The following is a 21,367-nucleotide window of genomic DNA, read 5'->3' as shown; positions in this document are numbered from 1 at the left end:
TACTAAGTAATTCTTTGGTAACGTCAGCAAAGAGTGGGTGTGTCACGCTTTACTTACTGCTTTACATACTAACCTGCTTTTAGTAGTGGGATAAGTAGATTAAAATATTGGTAATAAATATAAAGAATTTGTTCAGAAAATGTAGTTGCAAAAAGAAGGAGGTGGTGGGAAGATAACTTTAAAGGAGTATAAGCATGAATTTTTTTTTTATAAGTTACTTGAGGATATGTGCATGACAATGGGAAGAAGCCAGTAAAGGAAAGTTTGGGAATTATTGGAAAAGATTGAAGAAACATCCCTGAAGGGGCAAAAAGGGATAATTCTAGTGAAGAATTACCTTAGAGCAGTGGTCTCTAGAGAAGCAGCTTCAGCGTCAGCTGGGGCTTCTTAAAGTCTCAGGACCCAAGACCCCAAGACCTACTAATTCAGAATTGTTGGGTGTAGGACCAATAAATCACTGTTTTATTGAGCGTCAGGTCTTTTCTGATGCACATTAGGTTTGAGAACCACTGGATTAGGAAAATGAAGCTACCTCTTCACTGACATAGAAAAGAGAAAAAGTAAAATGCAGGTAAGTTAAAGATGTTGAAACCCAGGCATAATACGGGGTGGGGGACTTGCAGGGTACAGATTTCCAGTTATGGAATAAATGGACCTTTAGGATGTGGTGCCCAGAATGGTGGTGCCCAGCATATACCGCATAATTAATTAATTAATTAAAATATTTAATATTTAATTAATATTAACTGGATTTACTGTAGTGATCATTTCACAATGTATGAAGATGTTGAATTGCTATATTGTACACTTGAAACTGGTGTAATGGTGAATGTTTATTATACATTACATATATGAGTAAAATGGGTCACAAAGTTATATGCTCAAAGTGGAGAGGATAGCATTGGAGTTTTAAAGATACTGGAAAAGGTTTATAAAAACTGCTATTTTGGGAAAAGGGCTAATTGTGACTCTGTGGTTGAATTCTGAGTTGTGTGAGGACCTGAGGTTGAAGAACATGATTTTCCCAGGTATTCAAGGAGTGTGAGGGTAGCAAAAAAGAAAGCAAGTGAATTCCAAGCTGAAAATTGATACTGACCTGAAAACTTTGTAAGGTGTATCTGAATGAAGCACAATAGGTTTAAAATCTGGGAATATTGGCAAGAGAGTAAAGTGATGGACTTCTAATTTTAGCCTGGTTGGAGAAAAAGGGAATATAAAAGGATCCTAACAGACTGAGAGAAAATAGAAGATCCTCTGCCTGTTTTTCAATCAAATTGTTTTTGCTATTGAGTTATATGTGTGTTTTTAAAAATATTTTTTGGATATTAATCCCTTGTTAAACATACGACTTGAAAATATTTTCTCCTATTCAGTAGGCTGCCTTTTCACTTTGTTGATGGTTTTCTTTGCTGTTCGGAAGCTTTTTAGTTTGATATAGTTCACTTGTTTATTTTTGGTTTTATTACTTGGGTTTGGTATTAGATTTAAAAAAATCATCACCAAGACTGATGTCAAGGAGCTCAGTGCCTAATGTTTTCTTTTAGGAGTTTTATGGTTTCTGGCCTTACATTCAAGTCTTTCGTTGATTTTGAGTTGGTTTTTGTGTATGGTGTAAGAGAGTGGCCTATTTTCGTTATTTTCGTATGGCTGACCAGTTTATCTAGCACCATCTTGTGAAGAGACCATCTTTTCGCCATCTTATATTCTTGATTCCTTGGTCATAAGTTAATTGACAATATATGTGTGGGTTTACTTCTGGGCTCTCTATTCTGTTCCATTAATATCTCTGTGTTTGTTTTTATGCCAATACCATAGTATTTTGATTAGTATAGCTTTATAATGTAGTTTGAAATCAGGAAGCACGATTGCCTCCAGCTGTGTTCTTTCTCCAACTTGCTTTGGCTAATCAGGGTCTTTTGTGGTTCTATGCATATTTTAGGATTGTTGTATTTCTGTGAAAAATGCCTTTGAAATTTTGATAATTAAATCTGTAGATTGCTTTGGATAGAATGGACATTTTAACAGTATTCTCCCATTCCACTAGCATAGGATATCTTTCCATTTATGTGTGTCTTCAATTTCTTTCATAAATATCTTATGGTTTTCAGTATATAGTTCTTTCACCTACTTGGTGATATAATGTCATACATCAATTATATCTCATTAAAAAGGGGGAGGCTGGTGTACAAAGTAGAATAAAAATAACAATGTGCTGGAAGGATTGGAAGTAGTAGCAGATGAAATGTATTACAATGAAAATTATGTCTTCAGGTAAAAGGCATGTTTTAATAATATGCACTTGTTAGTCAAAAGTTGAGAATGCATGGGATTGTGTTTATCATGGAATGGGGGTCCCAAAAGGGGCAATATTTGGAAATATTTGAAAGGGAAGGCAGTAATATAAATTTACATGAGAAGAAAGAAGCACAGAGCAATATGTGTAGGAGACAGATGTCTCCAGGAGACAGATATGTAAAGAAATTTACAGTGTGAGACATGAACAAGAAAATGAACCAGATGAAACCATGGAAAACATTTAGTCAGTATGACCAACTGGTCACAATAATGAAATAGTCAAAAATGACTATTTGAAGCCTTTCATTCCAGGAATGGATTGAAATATTTTTGTCTTTTTTAGTAGTTTTATTGCGTTTAATTATTTTTGAGTTTTGCTTTAAATTTATGACTTATTTTATTCCATATAATGACTGCCCTTCTTTGACACAGTCTTCTTGAATTTTTAAATTATGTCTCCTGGGATCCCTGGGTGGCTCAGTGGTTTAATGCCTGCCCTCAGCCCAGGGCGTGATCCTGGAGACCTGGGATCGAGTCCCATATTGGGTTCCCTGCATGGAGCCTGCTTCTCCCTCTGCCTGTGTGTCTGCCTCTCTCTCAGTCTCTCTCTCTCTCTCTCTCTCTCTGTGTCTCTCCATGAATTAATAAATAAAATATTTTAAAAATAAATTAAATAAATTATGTCTTCTATATTAATGGAGTTGCTCTGCAATCAAAGTGGTCAAAAATAAGCATTTCCCACTATCTGTATATACTGTAAAAGCTTTTGTAAGCCACAAGGAGAGCTTAACAACTGTTTTCTGGTTTTAAAAATCTGTTTAGTTTTTTTTAAATAATAAATTTATTTTTTATTGGTGTTCAATTTGCCAACATGCAGAATAACACCCAGTGCTCATCCCGTCAAGTGCCCACCTCAGTGCCCACCAATAAATTATTTGCCCTTATATCTTAAATTCATTTTAGTTAGCAATGACTGCTTTTTAGCTGGGTTGTTAATTTATTCAATTGTATATTTATATCTTCAAATGTTTTGATAAAATTACTTCACATAACAGTGAGCACTGTATAATGTATAAAACTGTTAAACACTGTTGTACATCAAAAACTAGTTATACTTAAAAAACTACTTTATATAGAAACTGTAAATAAATCAAAAGAAGTATCTTGTTTATGGATAGAAATACTCAATTATCCTAAAGATGTTTTTTGACCTCCAATTACTATGATTATAAAGTAATTGAGATAACAATCCCAATAAAGTTATGTTTAAATAAAACTTGACAAGTGGATCCTAAAATGCATATAGAATTGTAAAGAGAAAAAAAATCAAAGACTCTTTTGAAGAATAAGGAGAAACTTAGATTTTTAGGCATTAATAGCTTGAAAAGTTTAAAATACTAAGAAAATGGTCAGTACAAACAGATAAGAAGTCTAATAAGAAGTAAAGGAGTAAGGCATGAGAATGGGTACTTGATAATTGATAGGATTTTGACATATTACAAAAATTCAAAAACATAAATGAAAGCTTTTATAAGGGACATTTAAAATTAATATATCTTATATGTTAAAGAACACCATAAATAAAGTGGAGAGAGACATTACTAGTGAAACATACAACAGATGACTTGTAAACAGAATATATGTAACAGAGAGGAAAAATAAATGATCCAGTCAGTAGAAACTAACTGGTCACATAGGTAAATGTATAACTTACCTAGAAACAATGTTGAATTACTAAGAAAGAAATGGAAAGATACCCAATGTTTTTCTTAATCAGGAAATTGCATACTAAAATCATAGCATTTCATATACACGGTACTGTTAAAATTAACATTTGATTAAAAGTGTTCACAATAACAAGTAGATATTGAGATTGTTCTACATTGCTGATGGGGGTATAAGTTGGTACTACCACTTTGGACAAAAACTGAGAAAATCTCTACAAAAGGAATACATGCATATTTTATGATCAATTCTATTTCTTTCTGCCTTCCCTAGAGACCTTTTTGAGCATGTGTCCAGGGATATTTACTGCAGTAATGTTTAAAGGCAAGGTGTTGTTGGTGATAGAACTTTTTCAGTAAGGGAATAAATAAGTACACTATGATTTATTTATAATAGAACACTTTTCTGTGATTAAAAAGTCTCAGCTCTATGTAAAAATAGGAAAGTTTAGAACTAGAATTCTGGTGATAAAGCAAATTGCAAAATGACAGTAATGTTATGACATAATTTATATCAAGTTTTAAAATACATGCCTATGCAATAAAAGTATAAAAGTATATGTGGGATGATATATACAAGCAAGAATAGTTATCTGTGGAGGCAAAAGGCTGGAAAATCGATTGGAGGGATGGGGCTTTGGCTTTATCTATAAAACACTGTTCCTTTAATTAAAAGTGAGATTATAGGTGAATAATGTGAAATAATTATTGGTAGTGGGTAAGTATATTATTTAATGTGTGCTTGAGCTGTTTGATAATAGAAAAAATTGATACAATTAGAACCCTAAAATTATAGTAAATATGCATCCCTCACCTAACCTTATGCAAACTAACATATCTAAAGAATAAATAGCATCCCACTCCAGTGGGTTCCCAGTAGTATCATTAGTATGCTTCTGCATACACAGGGCGGAGGAGTTCAGGGGAAAGAGCAAAAGTGCATTGGTTAAGATTCTGTATAGGCAACACTGGAGATGTGCTTCATTCACCTCAAACCATGAACTCCTAGAGTTTGTATGATGATTAATCAAATCAATAAGAACTTAAAATGGTGCCTGGTTTGGTAAATGCTCAAAAAATGTTGGTTATTATAACTATTAGTATATGAGAGAGATTTAGAAGTAACCAGCTCTAAAAATCACTAAGAACAAGTCAACAATAACAATGTAGCTAAGAACTGAGGTTAGGAAATCACCAAGAGGGGATCCCTTGGTGGCGCAGCGGTTTGGCGCCTGCCTTTGGCCCAGGGCGCGATCCTGGAGACCCGGGATCGAATCCCACGTCAGGCTCCCGGTGCATGGAGCCTGCTTCTCCCTCTGCCTGTGTCTCTGCCTCTCTCTTTCTCTCTGTGTGACTATCATAAATAAATTTAAAAAAAGAAATATTAAATTAAAAAAAAGGAAATCACCAAGATACAAGCATTTCATATTTACGTATCATTCAGTCTGCATATCTCAGACAAAGAATTCTGATGAACAGACCTGTGCCTTTATTATCTTGTAAATATTTGAAAGGAATAAGAATAAAGGCTTTGGCATCAGCAATGATTCAGAACCACAGAGTGGTAGATGTCACTTTCACAATTATGATGTGTATCATTCCTCCCCAATGTGGGCAAAGTGCAAGTATTGATAGCCTTGAAAAATGAAAAAAAAAAAAAAAGTGTGAAGTTTGAAGCTTGATTTCAGGGTTCAAACCAGGGCACACATTTTTTTTTTAACTAGGCAAATAATATTGAAAAATAACACTTAAATAATCTGTGCTTCAGAAATTAATCCCATAAAAATAATACCATGACCATCTTTCCAGGGTTGTTATGAGGTTTATGGAAGTATAAACATAAAGCCACAAGCCCAGAGTCTGGCACTGCTGTAGGTAGTATTAGTTCTCTGTGTTAAAATATTGGCTGTCACAATATTAAATGTCTCATTGTTTAATATCATCCATTATTACAATTCAACCATTTCTGTAAGAATCACTTATCAATCACAATCAACTTAAAATATATCCTTGTAAATCAGTGTAGCTATCCATTTCTATGACACTATCTAGGAACTCCACATATATTACTAAGCATTTACTAGGACCATATTCTCCAATTCAAATCATTCAATACACACATACACAGATGCACAGCAATTAGATTAACCAGAAGTTTTAAGGAAATATAAATTCACTGATAAATCTACCACCCATGTAAACCTCTCAATACTTGTGAGAGAACATGGAATTCACCTGAAATTATTTTTCCTTACCATGAATGGCAACAAGGAAAACCAATGGTATGGCTCTTGCTTACTTGCTCCTAACATCCCTTTCTATGCTTCTGTGCTTCTTCACTAGACCCAGTAAAGGGTAGATAAGAGGATCTATGTCAGTGATTGACATCAATTTGCACTTCAAGTTTCATTGCTTCTGTATTATGTCAATAGACCATTAATTGAGAAACTAAGTATACAGCCTCCTGGGTGTTAGGTGGCTCAATGGGTTAAGTGTCTGCCTTCGGCTCAGGGCATGATCCCAGAGTCCTGGGATAGAGCCCCACAGACTGCCCTCAGCAGGGAGTCTGCTGCTCCCTCTGCCTTTCCTTCACCTGGCATGTTCTCTCTCTCTCTCTCTCTCTCTCTCTCTCTAAAATAAGAATTTAAAAAAATAATAATAAAGTAGATAGCTTCCTAATGCAGTTCTCATTTAAAAAGTAATAAGAATGTTTCAGACCAAGACATTTGTAAAGGTGGCAAAGTAGGAGGCCCTCCATCCCCTTGGGATGTTCAACAATTAGCTACACACAGGCATGCATTCATTGCTGTGTGGGAGCTTAAGAGTCACTTAAACTTCAGCAACATGAAACTGTAAAACCTAAACCCATTCATTTCAACATAGGGAAAAAGCTCCTTGATACTGAACTTGGCAATGGGATTTGTTTTGTTTTGTTTTGTTTTTGTGTTTTGTTTTGTTGTGTTTTGTTTTGGTTATGACCCTAAACTTGAGCAACAAAAGCAAAAACAAATGATATTACATCAAATTAAAAAGCTTCTGTACAACAAAAGAAAAAACCGGGGGATGGGAGAAAACATTTGCAAACCACATATCAAATCAGGGATTAAAATAAAAAATATATAAAGAACTCCTAGAATTCAATAGTGAAATAGCAATTTGATTGAAAAATGGGTAAAGAAGGTGAATAGACTTTTTTCAAAAGAAGGCCTGCAAATGGCCAACAAGCTTATGAAAAGATGCTCAACATCTCCAATCATTAGGGAAATGCAAATCAGAACAACAATTAGATATCACTTCACACCTGGTATGATGTTGTTTATCAAAAAAGCTAGAGATAGCAAATGTTGCCAGAGATATGGAGAAAAGGGAACCCTTGTGCACTGTTGGTGGAAATGTAAATTGATACAGTAACTATGGAAAACAGTGTGAAGTCTCCTAAAAGAATTAAAAATAGAACTACCATATGATCCAGAAATCCCACTTCTGGGTATGGTACCCAAAGGAAATGAAGTCACTATTTTTTTTAAGATTTTATTTATTTGTTAGTGAGAGACACACAGAGAGGGGCAGAGACACAGGCAGAGAGAAAAGCAGGCTCCCTCCGGGGAGCCTGATGTGGGACTCGATCCTAGGACCCCAGGATCACGACCTCAGCCAAAGGCAGACACTCAACCACTGAGCCACCCAAGTGCCCCTGAAATCACTATTTCGAAGAGATATCTACACTCCCATGTTCATTGCTGTATTATTCACAATAGCCAAGAAACAGAAACAACCCAAGTATTGGTCTATGGATGAATGGATGAAGAAGATGATATGGGAGATATCTAGATAGATATTTATAGATATAGTTATATAATATTTCAACAATAAAAAAGAAGAAAATCCTGCCATTTGTGACAATATGAATGGACCTTGAGGGCATCATGCTAAGTGTAGTAAGTCAGAGAAAGACAAATACCATATGATATCACATATATGTGGAATCTAAAAAAGGTCATTAACCAGGGGCTTGGGGATGGGGGAAATGGGGTTCAAAGGGTATGAACTTTCAGCTGTGAGATGGATAAATTCCAGGAATCTAAGGCATAGCAGGGTGATTACAGTTGACAATATTGCATACTTGCAAGTTGCTATGGGAGTAGATCTTTACCGTTCTCATTATAACAGCAACAGTTAATTGAAATAAAGGATGTATTAACTACTTATTGTGATAAACATTTCACTTCATACACATGTATCAAGTCATCACATTTTATAATTTAAACATACAGTATTATGTCAATTCTATCTCAAAGCTGGAATAAAAAAGGGATGATCATATATTAACAGCTTAACAAAGTAATATCAGTTACCTTCCCCTTACCCTCTTTACCTCTTCTCAGCTACCTCATGTCAATGTGGAGGTGTAAATTAGCAGAATGTGGCTTTAAAACTTTAATAGGAATTTCAAACCTATAAGGAGTTCTGCTTTAGAGCTTTAAAATAAGTTCTTTTAAATGTGAGTTTTATTAAAAATAAAAATCATGAAAAGAAAAAAAATCATGAGGAATTGGTGAAGAACTAGGAATAAGTGTAGCAACCTAATCACATTTATTTTGCTTTCATTTGAAGCTTTGAACTGTTAAACTTTTATTAAAAATAAATGCATACTGTAGTAAATGTGTACACAGCACAATGCTCTCAGGTGAACCTGTGTTCTGACAAATAATGATTAATTAGTTAATGACTATGGCTAATTTTAAGTTTAAAGTACATTTTTGTGAAACACAGGTTCATGGTAAACAGAAAACCATAAAATCTTAAATGTAGAAGGAATTTTAAAATACCCCTAATCTTAAATCCTTGGCAATATGAAATGCATCCCTCAGTAAGATGACAGTGCTTGTCATGGCTCCTGGCACCTACCTGTTTTTGTTTTTGTTTTTTAAGATTTTATTTATTCATGACAGACACAGGGAGAGAGAGAGAGAGGCAGACACACAGGCAGAGGGAGAAGCAGGCTCCATGCAGGGAGCCTGACGTGGGACTCGATCCCAGTTCTCCAGGATCACGCCCTGGGCCAAAGGCAGGCACTAAACTGCTGAGCCACCTGGGCTGCCTACCTACTTGGTTTTTAGTGAGTATTATTTCCCTAATAGCTTTTTGCTATGCCAGTGACATTGAACTATTTTTACTTCGATTTAGTAAAACTTTCAAAAAGGACCTACAGAGAATTGGATCTGTTTTTGGTAAACTTATGTTAGTTGGTAGAAACTTCTGTGTCTCTTTCTAAGAATGTATCACCTGGATGTCTTATAATTCTTTCCAAAATGTATCCAGCCCTGATCATCAAAACAAACCAGGAAGTCTTTGGTTTTCCAGTCCAGTCAATCTCTCCTCTTTTACATAACAATTAAAGTTTAAGTTAGAAAAAAAATTATACCTCCCTTGGCACCCTGCCTTCCACAAGCCATTATTCTCTTTCTTCCTATTCACACTTAAACCTCCTCAACAAGTTGTTCATTCTCCACCTTCAGTTTTTCACCATGTCCCATGCCTTGTACCCACAAATAGCATCCCCAACAGAGTCTGTTATGGAAGTGATCACTCTGAAATAAGCACATTTTACCTTTTTTTCTCTCCTTTGTAACACTCCTTTTCAAAAACCCAATAGTTTTGTTTCTTGCTTTAATAATTCCCCCTCCCAAAGGAGAAAATATAAGTGAGAAATATCAGAAAGGGAGACAGAACATGAAAGACTCCTAACTCTGGGAAACGAACTAGGGGTGGTGGAAGGGGAGGTGGGTGGGGGGTGGGGGTGACTGGGTGGTGGGCACTGAGGTGGGCACTAGACGGGATGAGCACTGGGTGTTATTCTGTATGTTGGCAAATTGAACACCAATAAAAAATAAATTTATTAAAAATAAATAATCCCCCCTCCCTGTAAACTACCTTCCTTCCATTATAAAGCATTTTTTAACATGAATGTCTCTATTTTTTCAGCTGTGTCTCTCACTTACATTTAGTGCTGTCTTGCATATCACATAGTCTCTTTCAGAGCTCTCAAACATCCACACAGAGGTACTACCTGTCTCCTGGACATGGACCTGTGTAGCCCAGTTAATTGGTTTCTAGTTTTTAGTTATAAGTAATTATGAGAAGTTTTCTTCAGCAAAGATTTCCTGGGGCTGATAATAATAGTCTTATTGCCCTAATTTAATCCTTTTCTGACAAATCTAATAAATCTATTCTTGTTGAGGTGAAAGGTGTTTGGGATTATTATCCTTGCTTTTAGAATCTTCAAAATAGGAGAAAAGATTAACCAACCACAGTTGTCACATATATGAAGTGTGATCTCATTTCTTAGCAACTAAGCAAGATTCAAAGTTCTCTCTCTCTCTCTCTCTCTCTCTCTCTCTCATACACACACACACACACTTTTGCTCTTAATATCTAATTTAAGATGGCAAATAATACATTTATTAATTAACAATACTCCATTGAAATAACAGAAGAAATATACAAAATGAATCCATAACTGTGCTGCAAAGTCAGAACAGGTCCCAATGACAAATGAAATGGTAGAGAATTTCTTGAAGATAGAAAGAAAAGGAGACAAAGCACACACCTGACTACCTTGAAATCCTATTCAAGTTAAAGAAGAGTCCATCAAAAAGAAATTGATTGTTTTTCAGAAGAGCTCCAGAATAATTTAAAGATGAAAGGAAAGAGGGCAAAGAAGAACTCAACCATGGTGTAGTCAGCAGAGAAATTAGAGAGATGGGAACTGTTGTATAAATCCTTTATTCTCAGAATGCACCCCCATTTCCTGTTTGCCCCCAGAATAAATCACAAATATAGCAAACCAGTTGAAAAATAAACTGAAATAGTTGCCTGAGACCCCCAAGGTTGTCAGGAGGTATACAGACCTACACATAGAAAAGACAAATCTACTCACAGTTGTTGTATTAACCCAACTGACTAAGTGCATATTTATCTCACCTTGTGGTTTGACAGTCTAGCTCTTTCGTGGATGCTGTGAGCTATCCTTTTTCGCGTGTGTTTCAGAGTTGTTTTCTGTTGATTGGATTTCTGAGAACAGATGCTCAGGGATATGTGGGTATATGAAATTGGTTATTGGATTGACATAAGGCAGAAGTGGTGAGACAACATCTACTGCCAACCTAGATTCCCAGATGGGAAATTAGCAGCAGAGGCAATAGGAAAATGATTTAACTGATCATATAATTAGTTGGATCCATGTACACACTGAGGATGATATGTGGGGAATATATAGAAATGAATTCTATGAAATTCCAAACTTCTGTTTTATTTTATATCACAACTAAGTCTGCTATGTTGCCTATATTCATTGATCATATGAATATTTTAAGGCATTTATCACAAAATAGTGAGGTCCCAACAATTGGAAGAAGGCTATCTGGAAGAATCCATAGAACTTACCAAGTCAAGGAATGACCCAGCCACATTGAAACATCACCCATATTTAGTGGAAGAAAGTTAATAATTCTTCCCATATTGCTATCACTCATTGTTTCTCACAAGGAAATTATAATTAGAACACAACATGGCCTGAATGACTGGATGAAGACATGAGTGAAGTAGAAAAGATAGTGTTTAGAATAAATTAGAGGGGGCAGCCCAGGTGGCTTAGCAGTTTAGCACTGTCTTCAACCAGGGATGTGATCCTGGAGACCCGGGATCGAGTCCCATGTCAGGTTCTCTGCATGGAGCCTGCTTCTCCCTCTTCCTGTGTCTCTGCCTCTGTGTGTGTGTGTGTGTATGTGTGTGTGTGTGTGTGTGTGTCTCATGAATAAATAAATAAAATCTTAAGAAAAAAGAATAAAGGATTTTTTCAATATATTCTGTCAACAATTTGGATTAAATATATGGACATGGATTTTCCAGGTAGAAATCAAAGAGAGGACAAAAAAATTTGGGATCGGACTGAATTGATACATGTGCTCTCACCAGAGGTTCTGCATTTCGTGTGCCTTTGCACATTTGTCAGTCATTAAAACACTTTCTGGATTTGCAGCACAAGTGGAACCAAACAATGACCAGAAAGCCTTTGAGAGACAGAAGATAAGGGATCCAAGGCTTACAGGTAATAGATATGCTGGATTAGATCTCAGAATATTCAGCATCCCACCGTGTCTCATGACCAGTTCCAAACCTCCTTTCCTTTCGATCAAGTGAAACAATTAACCACAATCTTTGAAATCCTGATATCTGTAGGACAGAAATGTCTATGAAAGATTTAGGATTTCTGATCTCCAGTTGAGTGGAATGAGGCTGGGATTTTGTCCCCAAGTGCTAATAGTGAAATGCCATTAACAAAGTAGGTAGTCATTGTAAAAGCAGTATGAATGTGATAATCTGGGTCTAGGGAATGGTCTGGCATCAAGAGATCTCTCTTGTTAACCTATCAAGGATTCACCAGAAATAAAGTCAATAATTCACAAATCCTGAGAACAAAGGGCCAATTTGAGTTACAGAGCTGTGGAGCCAACTTCTAGTCATGATTTAATGTGTATCTCAGAGCCTTTTAAATTTCTTCATGGCCATTGGCTTGGTTAACTCTTCACTGAAAGGAAACTGTTGAATCCACGAAATGGCAGAACACTAATTGAGACTCAAAATACCATAGCAGTGTATCAGTCAGAATGGGGGTATAGAAGGACTTGGTGATAAAGCTCTTGCTTGTGCTCACCTTAATGATAGGGTGAGAGGACTCTGGCCACTTCACCAGATCTTGTGTATATGGTAATACGAAAAAGTCTTGGTAACTGACAGAAATCTAGCTGCATGAACTTAGGATAAGGGTAATATAGCAATTATGGCAAATGGAAGTCACTGGATTTTCCTCCTTATATAAACAATAAATCAGAAGAAATATTTCAACTTTGATGCAATTGCAAAAGTATCTTAGAGTTGAATGATACAGAAATGATGATTCTAAATTCTCATTTATTTTCTGTTTTTCAAGTGCATATGATTGACAGTTCTTCAAAATAATAGGATTATAGAGAACTTAATCAGGTGATGGCTTCAATTGAAATGAGTGTTCCATATATGATTGCCCTAATGGAGCAAATGAATAACACTCTTAGAACTTAATATGAAATTATTGATCTGGCACGTGAACTTTTTCCTAATTTTAGAGTTAATTTTCACCCAGGCAGAACCTATTTCAGTAGAACAATACTATTGAAATCATGACTCCAGGAATTTATCAGTTGTCTTCTTTTTCTATCACAATCTAGACAACAGGGACTGTGACACTATCATCAACCCCAGGAAGGCATTCTCTCCACTATATTAAAACTATCAGGTAATGAACTAAAGACCAGAAGGTATCATACCTTAGATGTCTTAGTCAGATACATATGCCTACAATTAAAATATATGTCTTTGGAAAACATACCACCTCATGGAATTTCCAGCAAATCTACTGTTTTTAAACATGTTACAATATGTCCTCAAACATGAAGGATATATTCCTCAAAAGCTATTGTACCTTGTCCACTCTTTAAGAAGAAGGTGGAGTACCTACACAGAACTCTAGATTTTGGAGGTGGCAAAGACCAGTGACCTTCAACATACATGTTTTCTCTTTTTTGCTCACTTACCCTGATAAATTTGAGTAGTTTCATCATGAGTTTTAAAATTTGCAAATGATACACTTCCTAGTAAGTTATAAATATTGACATTTCAAAAGTAAAAGAATTATATGCTTCTTTTAAAATGTAGCTTATGGAATCAAAATACTATGGTAACTTGATCCCCACCATCAGCAATTTATAAAAAATACATTAAAAAAGGTTTCCTTTAGTACCCATAAATTTTACATCTCTCCTTACCCATCTTGAACTTGCGTTTGCATTCTTCTTCTTACACAGAGTTGCATCCTGATATATCATCTTTTATGCCTGAATGATTTTATTGATCACACTCTCACTCTTTTCTGCTACAAAAATCTTAGTAAATTTTTTTAATTCTCTGTTATCATAAGACTCTAAGCATTAAATAATTCCTTCTATGTTGAGTCCTCCTAACAATTGTAATTAACAAACAATTGAACAAAATGACACAAATATATTAGGGACTTTGACAAGTTACTAAAAATGTATTGCATAATTTTTTTTTTTTAGAAAGTAATCTCCTAATGAAATAAATAGGCCATTTCTTTCTGATGAGTTTAAATATCCTTGGAAGAAAACCACCTACTGCAAAAATGAGACAAGATTCAAAATCTTATGTCTTTGGTAATTTTTAGACGTTTGTGCAGAAAAACATTCATATGGACAAGTATATTGGAATGGGAGAAAGAATTTCTTTATTGTAATGTCAATCAATTTTTCAAAAATTCTTTTGAAATATAAACCCCTCAAAATAAAAAAGACCAAATGGTGATATCTTATCAGAAATTATTCTTAATTATATGTCAACAGGCAACACAATTATGTCCTCCTTCAATTTTATTAACAGCAAATAATTAGAAACCCCATTGCTTACAATAAGGATAGTTTAAAAAAAAAAAACTAGGTCATTAAAATAACTCATTTCCTGAATTTTGGAAATACAAAGAATTTAGAATGGTAAAATGACTACTGATTATACCTTTGACTCTTTCACCTAGAGGCACCTTATTTCAAACCAATATAGTCAGAAAATTTTAAGAAAACTGTGAAGTTATTAATTTCAAAAGACATCCCAATAAAATATTTTTGATAAACAGTTCTTATATTACCAAATGCTTTAACTTATATTTTCATCAAAACTTTGGAAATACAATCTTAGTTTGTTCAATATATGGAAAAAGTTCATACAAAACAGATATTTAATTGCTTCTCACATCTTACCTAATGATTGGTATCATCCTAATTAGTTGAGTAATCATTCTGACTTGGTGTCTACATGGTCCTAAATATTTAACCTCTTTTAACCTAGTTCAGAGCTAATAGACCCTATCAGGCATTCTCAAACCAATATGTTGCCAGGTAATACCACGTCACTTCAGAATTCTGAATCTGAGGAAAAAGAGGAAGAAGGAAGGAGAGACAGAAGAGAGAAAGGAAAGAAGTGAAACATTCTGGGAAAGGTCCATAAGCTTCAAAAAATTGCCAGGAGTCCACAGCAGAAAAGTTCAAAATTACCTTAATCTGGCATGTTCTAGGCAGAGGCTGCTCCACTCTCCAGGTCCTGGGCAGAAGACCACAAGCTGCAGAGTCGTGGATGTCTCTGAGGGACACTGGGTGGGGCCAAGCAGTCTCCAATTGTCATTGAGATGGACATTGTCCTCACAGCCTAATCTACACTCCCTTTTCATCCACCATATGGATTCTCAGATGACAGTCCAAATCTTTCATGCCATGAACAGCTTTGAAGTAAATAGAACAATCCCCTGGAAAAAGATTCATTTTTTTAACCTTACTCTGGAGAAAGCAAGACTTGAGATTGCTTAGTAAAAACTCACTGCTCTTATTCCCCACTCTATATGTGAATTCATATAATCCCAAACCCAGAGAGATCCCATTTATGATGCTGCCTTTGTATTTTAGCAGAAATACGTACAGGGAAAACTTCTACAGGTTTCTAGTGCCTAGATTAAAAAAAAAAAAAAAAAAGTCCCAGATACCGATATTTGAAATTGCCCCTTTGTTTAGTGCTCCTCAAATAAAGAACTATGGTGAGCTTTAGGATGACTGAGAGGTATGTCTTTTTTTTTTTGTATATTTTTTTTATTGGAGCTCGATCTGCCAACATATAGTATAACACCCAGTGCTCATCCCGTCAAGTGCCCCACTCAGTGCCCATCACCCAGTCAGCCCATCCCCCACCCACCTCCCCTTCCACTACCCCTCGTTTGTTTCGCAGTTAGGAGTCTCTCATGTTCTGTCACCAAGAGGTATATCTTTGCTTTGTAATGTGGAAGAAGGATTCTCATGAATATGAAGATGGGAAAGAACCTGCTTGATGACTCAACAGATGTATTTTTAGGTAGATTCATTTTTTTGAGCGTCCCTTGGACTTGATGGTATAGAAATTCCTTGACTTTTTTCTCTGTCTACATATCCCTTATTAAGACATGGGCCTAGCACTGGAGACATATGTGCCCAGTTAACCTCTGTCAGTTTTAAGGGTTCAAAACAAGGGACCCCTTTCTAGATGATTGAAGTCACAATCTGGGGCCTTTACCCTCTGCACATATATCCCATTAGACCCAGTGATGTTTAAAATCTTTCCAGAAGCTATGATAAAATGTGGAGCCATAGCAAGTCCAATCAAGAACATGGAACAGATGCCACCTAGACTTTTGCATCAAGGTCATGCCCTTACTCAAGTAATTTTTCACCTCTAATGTGCCTCTAGCATTTTGTCCATCTTTACTGTTTCCCAGCAGAAACCACTATCCCCTTCTATCTGGACTTAGCAACCTCCTGACTGATACTGATTCTGATAACTTATTCTTATCTCAATGATCTATTCTCAGACCCATGAGATTTTGGTATGGTTTTGTTTTGTTGTTGTTGTTTTCAAAGCTTGATCAGATCTCATCAACTCCTTCATTATAAATTCCCAATGGTTCTTCATTAAGCTACAAATAAAACTCTTATTTAGGCTTCCAAGTCCTGACCTGATTTGGCTTCTGCCTACATCTCTAATATCAGAGTGCTCTCACTCTAATACTCTATCTACATGAGCTTCTTTCTGTCCCTCAAGTACTTCAGGATCATGCCAGCTTTGGAGTACTTGATGGGTCATACGCCTCAATAGCACAATCTAAGTGTTCCCTTCTCCCTCTCTCTACTTTTCATTCTCTATTCCCCAGCTTTGTTTTTATTTATCAGAGTAATATTATATATGTGTGTGTGCATTTGGTTTATTTTCCTTATTTATTATCTTTAGACTTAGATAGTATATTTTGTCTGTTTTTGCTCACTGCTGTGCCCCCAATACTTAGAACCTGGCACGTAAGAACACTTAGGTGTCCAATAAATATTTTAGCAATGAACTTAAAAAAAATAATGAATATGTTTACCTCTGTATAGTTATAGTCTATCTTCCACTGGATTAGTATGGAAGAGATTTGGTCTAGTCTTTATCTCAGTCCTTAGTGTCAGAGCATCATCTGTAACTATCAAAAGAACAAATCAATGAGGATAATACAAACACCTAAAAATTATTAAAGGCAGTACAGTATTCTAAATGAGTTATCTTATTTAATCCTCATAACCTTTAAAATAGGTCAGATCAATTTCCCCATGGATAGATGAAGAAATAAAACATAGCATTATTAGTGTCAGAACAGTAATTTGAACTCAGGACTATCTTATTCCATAGTCAAGCCTTTAGACACTTTCTAGCATGATAAATATTAGGTTTTAGGATTTGAGGCAGGTGTATACCCATGTATTACCCTCCAATGACAGTAGACCAAGATTCAAGAAGCATATAAAGGTATAGGGTCAGCATCATTTATGATATTGCTAGATTCTCAATAATGTCCAAAGTCCAGGGCATCTCAATCTTGCTAAAGTTGGATTAGAGAATGCAGATTTTTTTGGTGATACAAAATTTATACCTCTTGATATCTCTCTTCATCTAGATCTTAAAACCCACCCATGAGAAAAGTTGGGTCTGCAAAGTAGACTTCCCACATTGTTACCAGTTGGCAATCTGGCAAACCATTGCTTAACTATGACCAATTAGGACAGAAGATGCAAGAGGAAAAGCCTATAGATATTGCCATTTTTGGCATAGTATCCACACCTCACCAATAAGATGAAATGAGTCCTTAATCTTTTGGAAAAGGATATGAAAGAAGTTCAGAGAAGGAGTAAAGTGATAAATCCAATACTTGCTGCATCGGGTAAGATGGTAAGAAGGATACAAAGAAAAGGGCCTCCTTATAAAACCAACTCTTATTCCACCAGGGACAAAAGCAGCAAATCTTTAGTTTCACTTGGGTGTTTATGATAGTGACACTTATAGTGTCAATATAGATAGTTCAATTTATAGAGGAAATGCACAATATACAAGCAAAATATATTATCAAAGATTATGTCCAAATTATTAGAAATAATTTTGGAAATTAACAGAAAATTACCTTTCTGGGAATGGAATTGCCTTACAACATATAAACCAGTTGTTCAGTTTTGACATATTTAATTTCTGTAGATGTTTTCAGAAATACAATTATCAAATTAGAAGTTTTACTGGAAGAGATCATGGTCTTCGCCTTCAAGGGCCTTTTCGACTTTCACAGGAAGATAGATTCATAAAAGAATGTGAATGATAGAAAAGAACTAACCAAAAGTGAGCCATAATACTAGCTACAAAACCAGGGTGGAGTGTGGGAGAGGGGATGATTATACCAAGTTTTGAGGAACAGGTAGTATTTGATTAGGCAGGGCATTATAGATGACACATGAGAGGAAAGTACAAGTCACATCACAAGAGCAACAATTAACCAGTGTCCTTGGAGTACAAGAAAAGCTTTAGGAGGCTGATATTTGGCTAAGATGCAATGGGGATTAAATCTGTGTGCTCTTGACTGTCAGATTGAAGATGGTCAATATTATGAAATATTAAGAAATGAATGACTTAATAAAGCAGAATGCAAGTGCTTTTGTCCAGGCCAAAACACACACACACACACAAAAAACAAAACAAAGGATGAAGGTCTGCACTTGGAGAGTGGGAACAGAACTAATCAACCATTTATCTTTTTGTGGGGGGTACAATCCTTTATAAGTAAAATGATGGCACTTTACATGTAAAATTTAAATCATTTTTCCCTCTCCAGTTCCATTTGCTTTCTCTGTTTATTAGGGGCAACTGTATCATTAATTCACTGTATAGCCAGCAAACAATTTTATATAATTTCTAGGTAGATTTGTATCCATTTATGCTATAAATTGTTTTTGAATTGTTTTGAAATTTTTGTAAGTATTGTTTTCTATGGCTGATTCTCCTTACTCAGGTTTTCATGAGCCTAACTCTGGAGAGTGAAGTATTTCTGTCAACAAATCAATACTTACCTTGTTTTATGTGTGTTTCTGTTTAAAGGTACTTTGTTGGGAAGCCCGGGTGGCTCAGCTGTTTAGCGCTGCCTTCAGCCCAGGGCCTGATTCTGGAGACCCAGGATGGAGTCCCACATCGGGCTTCCTGCATGGAGTCTGCTTCTCCCTCGGCCTGTGTCTCTGCCTCTCTCTCTCTCTCTCATATAAATAAATAAAATCTTTAAAAAATAAATAAAGGTACTTTAATATATATGGTTAATTTGGAGGCGGGGCAAGATGGCGGAAGAGTAGGGTCCCCAAGTCACCTGTCCTCACCAAAATTCCTGAAAACCTATGAATTTGGCCTGAGATTTAAAGAGAACAGCTGGAATGCTACAGTAAGAAGAGTTCACGCTTCTATCAAGGTAGGAAGACGGGGGAAAAAGAAATAAACAAAAGGCATCCAAGGGGGAGGGGCCCCGCGAGGAGCCAGGCTGAGGCCGGGGCGAGTGTCCCCAGGACAGGAGAGCCCCGTCCTGGAGAAGCAGGAGCTGCACCAACCTTCCCGGGCAGAAAGGGGCTCCCGGGGAGTTGGAGCAGGACCCCAGGAGGGTGGGGATGCCCTCGGGCTCCCTGGGACAGTAACAGACACCTGCCCCCCGGGGAGAGCGCCCCGAGCTCCCTGAAGGGCTGCAGTGGCACAGCTGGACCGGGAGCAGCTCGGAGGGGCTCGGGGCGGCTCCGCGGAGGGGGCTGCGCCGCCGGGAGCACTAATCCAACAACAGCACAGGCTCCGGGGCACAGGGCGCCGGGACACAGCCCAGGATCGCCCCCCCCCCCGCCCCCCGCCCGTCCCACAGGCAGAGGCCGGGAGGGCCCAGGACAGCGAGGACGTTCCTGCCCCGAGCTTGAGCAGATCAGCGGTCCCGCCCTGGAGCCTCCAGGCCCTGCAGACGTAGAGCTCTGTAGTTACTGCAGGGGCTGACTCCAGGGCTCCAGAGCTGGCCGCTGCCACTGGGGTTGTTCCTCCTGGGGCCTCACGGGGTAAACAACCCCCACTGAGCCCTGCACCAGGCTGGGGGCAGAGCAGCTCCCCCAAAGGCTCACACCTGAAAATCAGCACAGCAGGCCCCTCCCCCAGAAGACCAGCTAGACCGACAGGGGAAAAATCAATTATTGACCAAGCAGCACTGGAAAGTTCCAGGGGTAGTCAGGGGATTTACAGTATACAGAATCAGAGGATACTCCCCCTTGTTTTTTGTTTTTTGATTTCTGTTTGCTTCCCCAACACACACACTTTTTTCTTTTCTTCTCCTTTTTTCCCTCCTTTTTCTTTTCTTTTCCTTTTTTTTTTCCTTTTCTTCTTTCTCTTCTCTCTTTTTCTCCTTTTCCCAATACAGCTTGTTTTTGGCCATTCTGCACTGAGAAAAATGACTAGAAGGAAAACCTCACCTCAAAAGAAAGAATCAGAAACAGTCCTCTCTCCCACAGAGTTACAAAATCTGGATTACAATCCAAAGTTAGAAAGCCAATTCAGAAGCACTATTATGCAGCTACTGGTGGCTCTAGAAAAAAAGCATAAAGGACTCAAGAGACTTCATGGCTGCAGAATTTAGATCTAATCAGGCAGAAATTAAAAATCAATTAAATGAGATGCAATCCAAACTAGAGGTCCTAACAACGAGGGTTAACGAGGTGGAAGAACGAGTGAGAGACAAGTTGATGGCAAAGAGGGAAACTGAGGAAAAAAGAGACAAAAGATCATGAGGATAGATTAAGGGATATAAGTGACAGCCTGAGAAAGAAAAATCTATGTTTAATTGGGGTTCCTGAGGGCGCCAAAAGGGACAGAGGGCCAGAATATGTATTTGAACAAATCCTAGCTGAAAACTTTCCTAATCTGGGAAGGGAAACAGGCATTCAGATCCCGGAAATAGAGAGATCCCCCCCTCCCCAAAAATCAATAAAAACCGCTCAACACCTAGACATTTAATAGTGAAGCTTGCAAATTCCAAAGATAAAGAGAAGATCCTTAAAGCAGCAAGAGACAAGAAATCTCCATAAAGGGAGAAATATTAGATTAACAGCAGACCTCTCCACAGAGACCTGGAAGGCAGGCCAGAAAGGGCTGGAAGGATATATTCAGGGTCCTAAATGAGAAGAACATGCAGCCAAGAATACCTTATCCAGCAAGGCTTTCATTCAGAATAGAAGGAGAGAAAAAGAGCTTCCAAGACAGGCAGGAACTGAAAGAATATGTGACCACCAAAGCAGCTTTGCAAGAAATTTTAAGGGGAACTCTTAAAATTCCTCTTTAAGAAGAAGTCCAATGTAACA

General features: G+C 37.0%; 1 long non-coding RNA gene across 2 annotated transcripts in view; it reads left to right on the top strand.

Annotated features, from left to right (window-relative positions):
• The window catches only part of LOC106559279, a 71,895-nt gene extending 52,737 nt beyond the window's left edge, over window positions 1-19,158 (top strand). Inside the window, exons 4-6 of one of the 2 annotated variants that reach the window (XR_005364518.1) lie at window positions 12,061-12,129; window positions 13,289-13,356; window positions 17,635-18,039. This is a non-coding gene — a long non-coding RNA (uncharacterized LOC106559279). Of the gene's footprint in view, window positions 1-12,060; window positions 12,130-13,288; window positions 13,357-17,634; window positions 18,040-19,097 lie in introns of those variants that run through there. The other variant, XR_005364517.1, reaches the window with a different exon arrangement.
• Window positions 19,159-21,367: the final 2,209 nt, after the last annotated feature.

Source organism: Canis lupus, chromosome 9, assembly GCF_011100685.1.
Source record: "Canis lupus familiaris isolate Mischka breed German Shepherd chromosome 9, alternate assembly UU_Cfam_GSD_1.0, whole genome shotgun sequence".
Lineage (NCBI taxonomy): Eukaryota > Metazoa > Chordata > Mammalia > Carnivora > Canidae > Canis > Canis lupus.
Note: the sequence above shows the minus strand (reverse complement) of the source record. Positions and strands in the feature narration are given on the sequence as shown.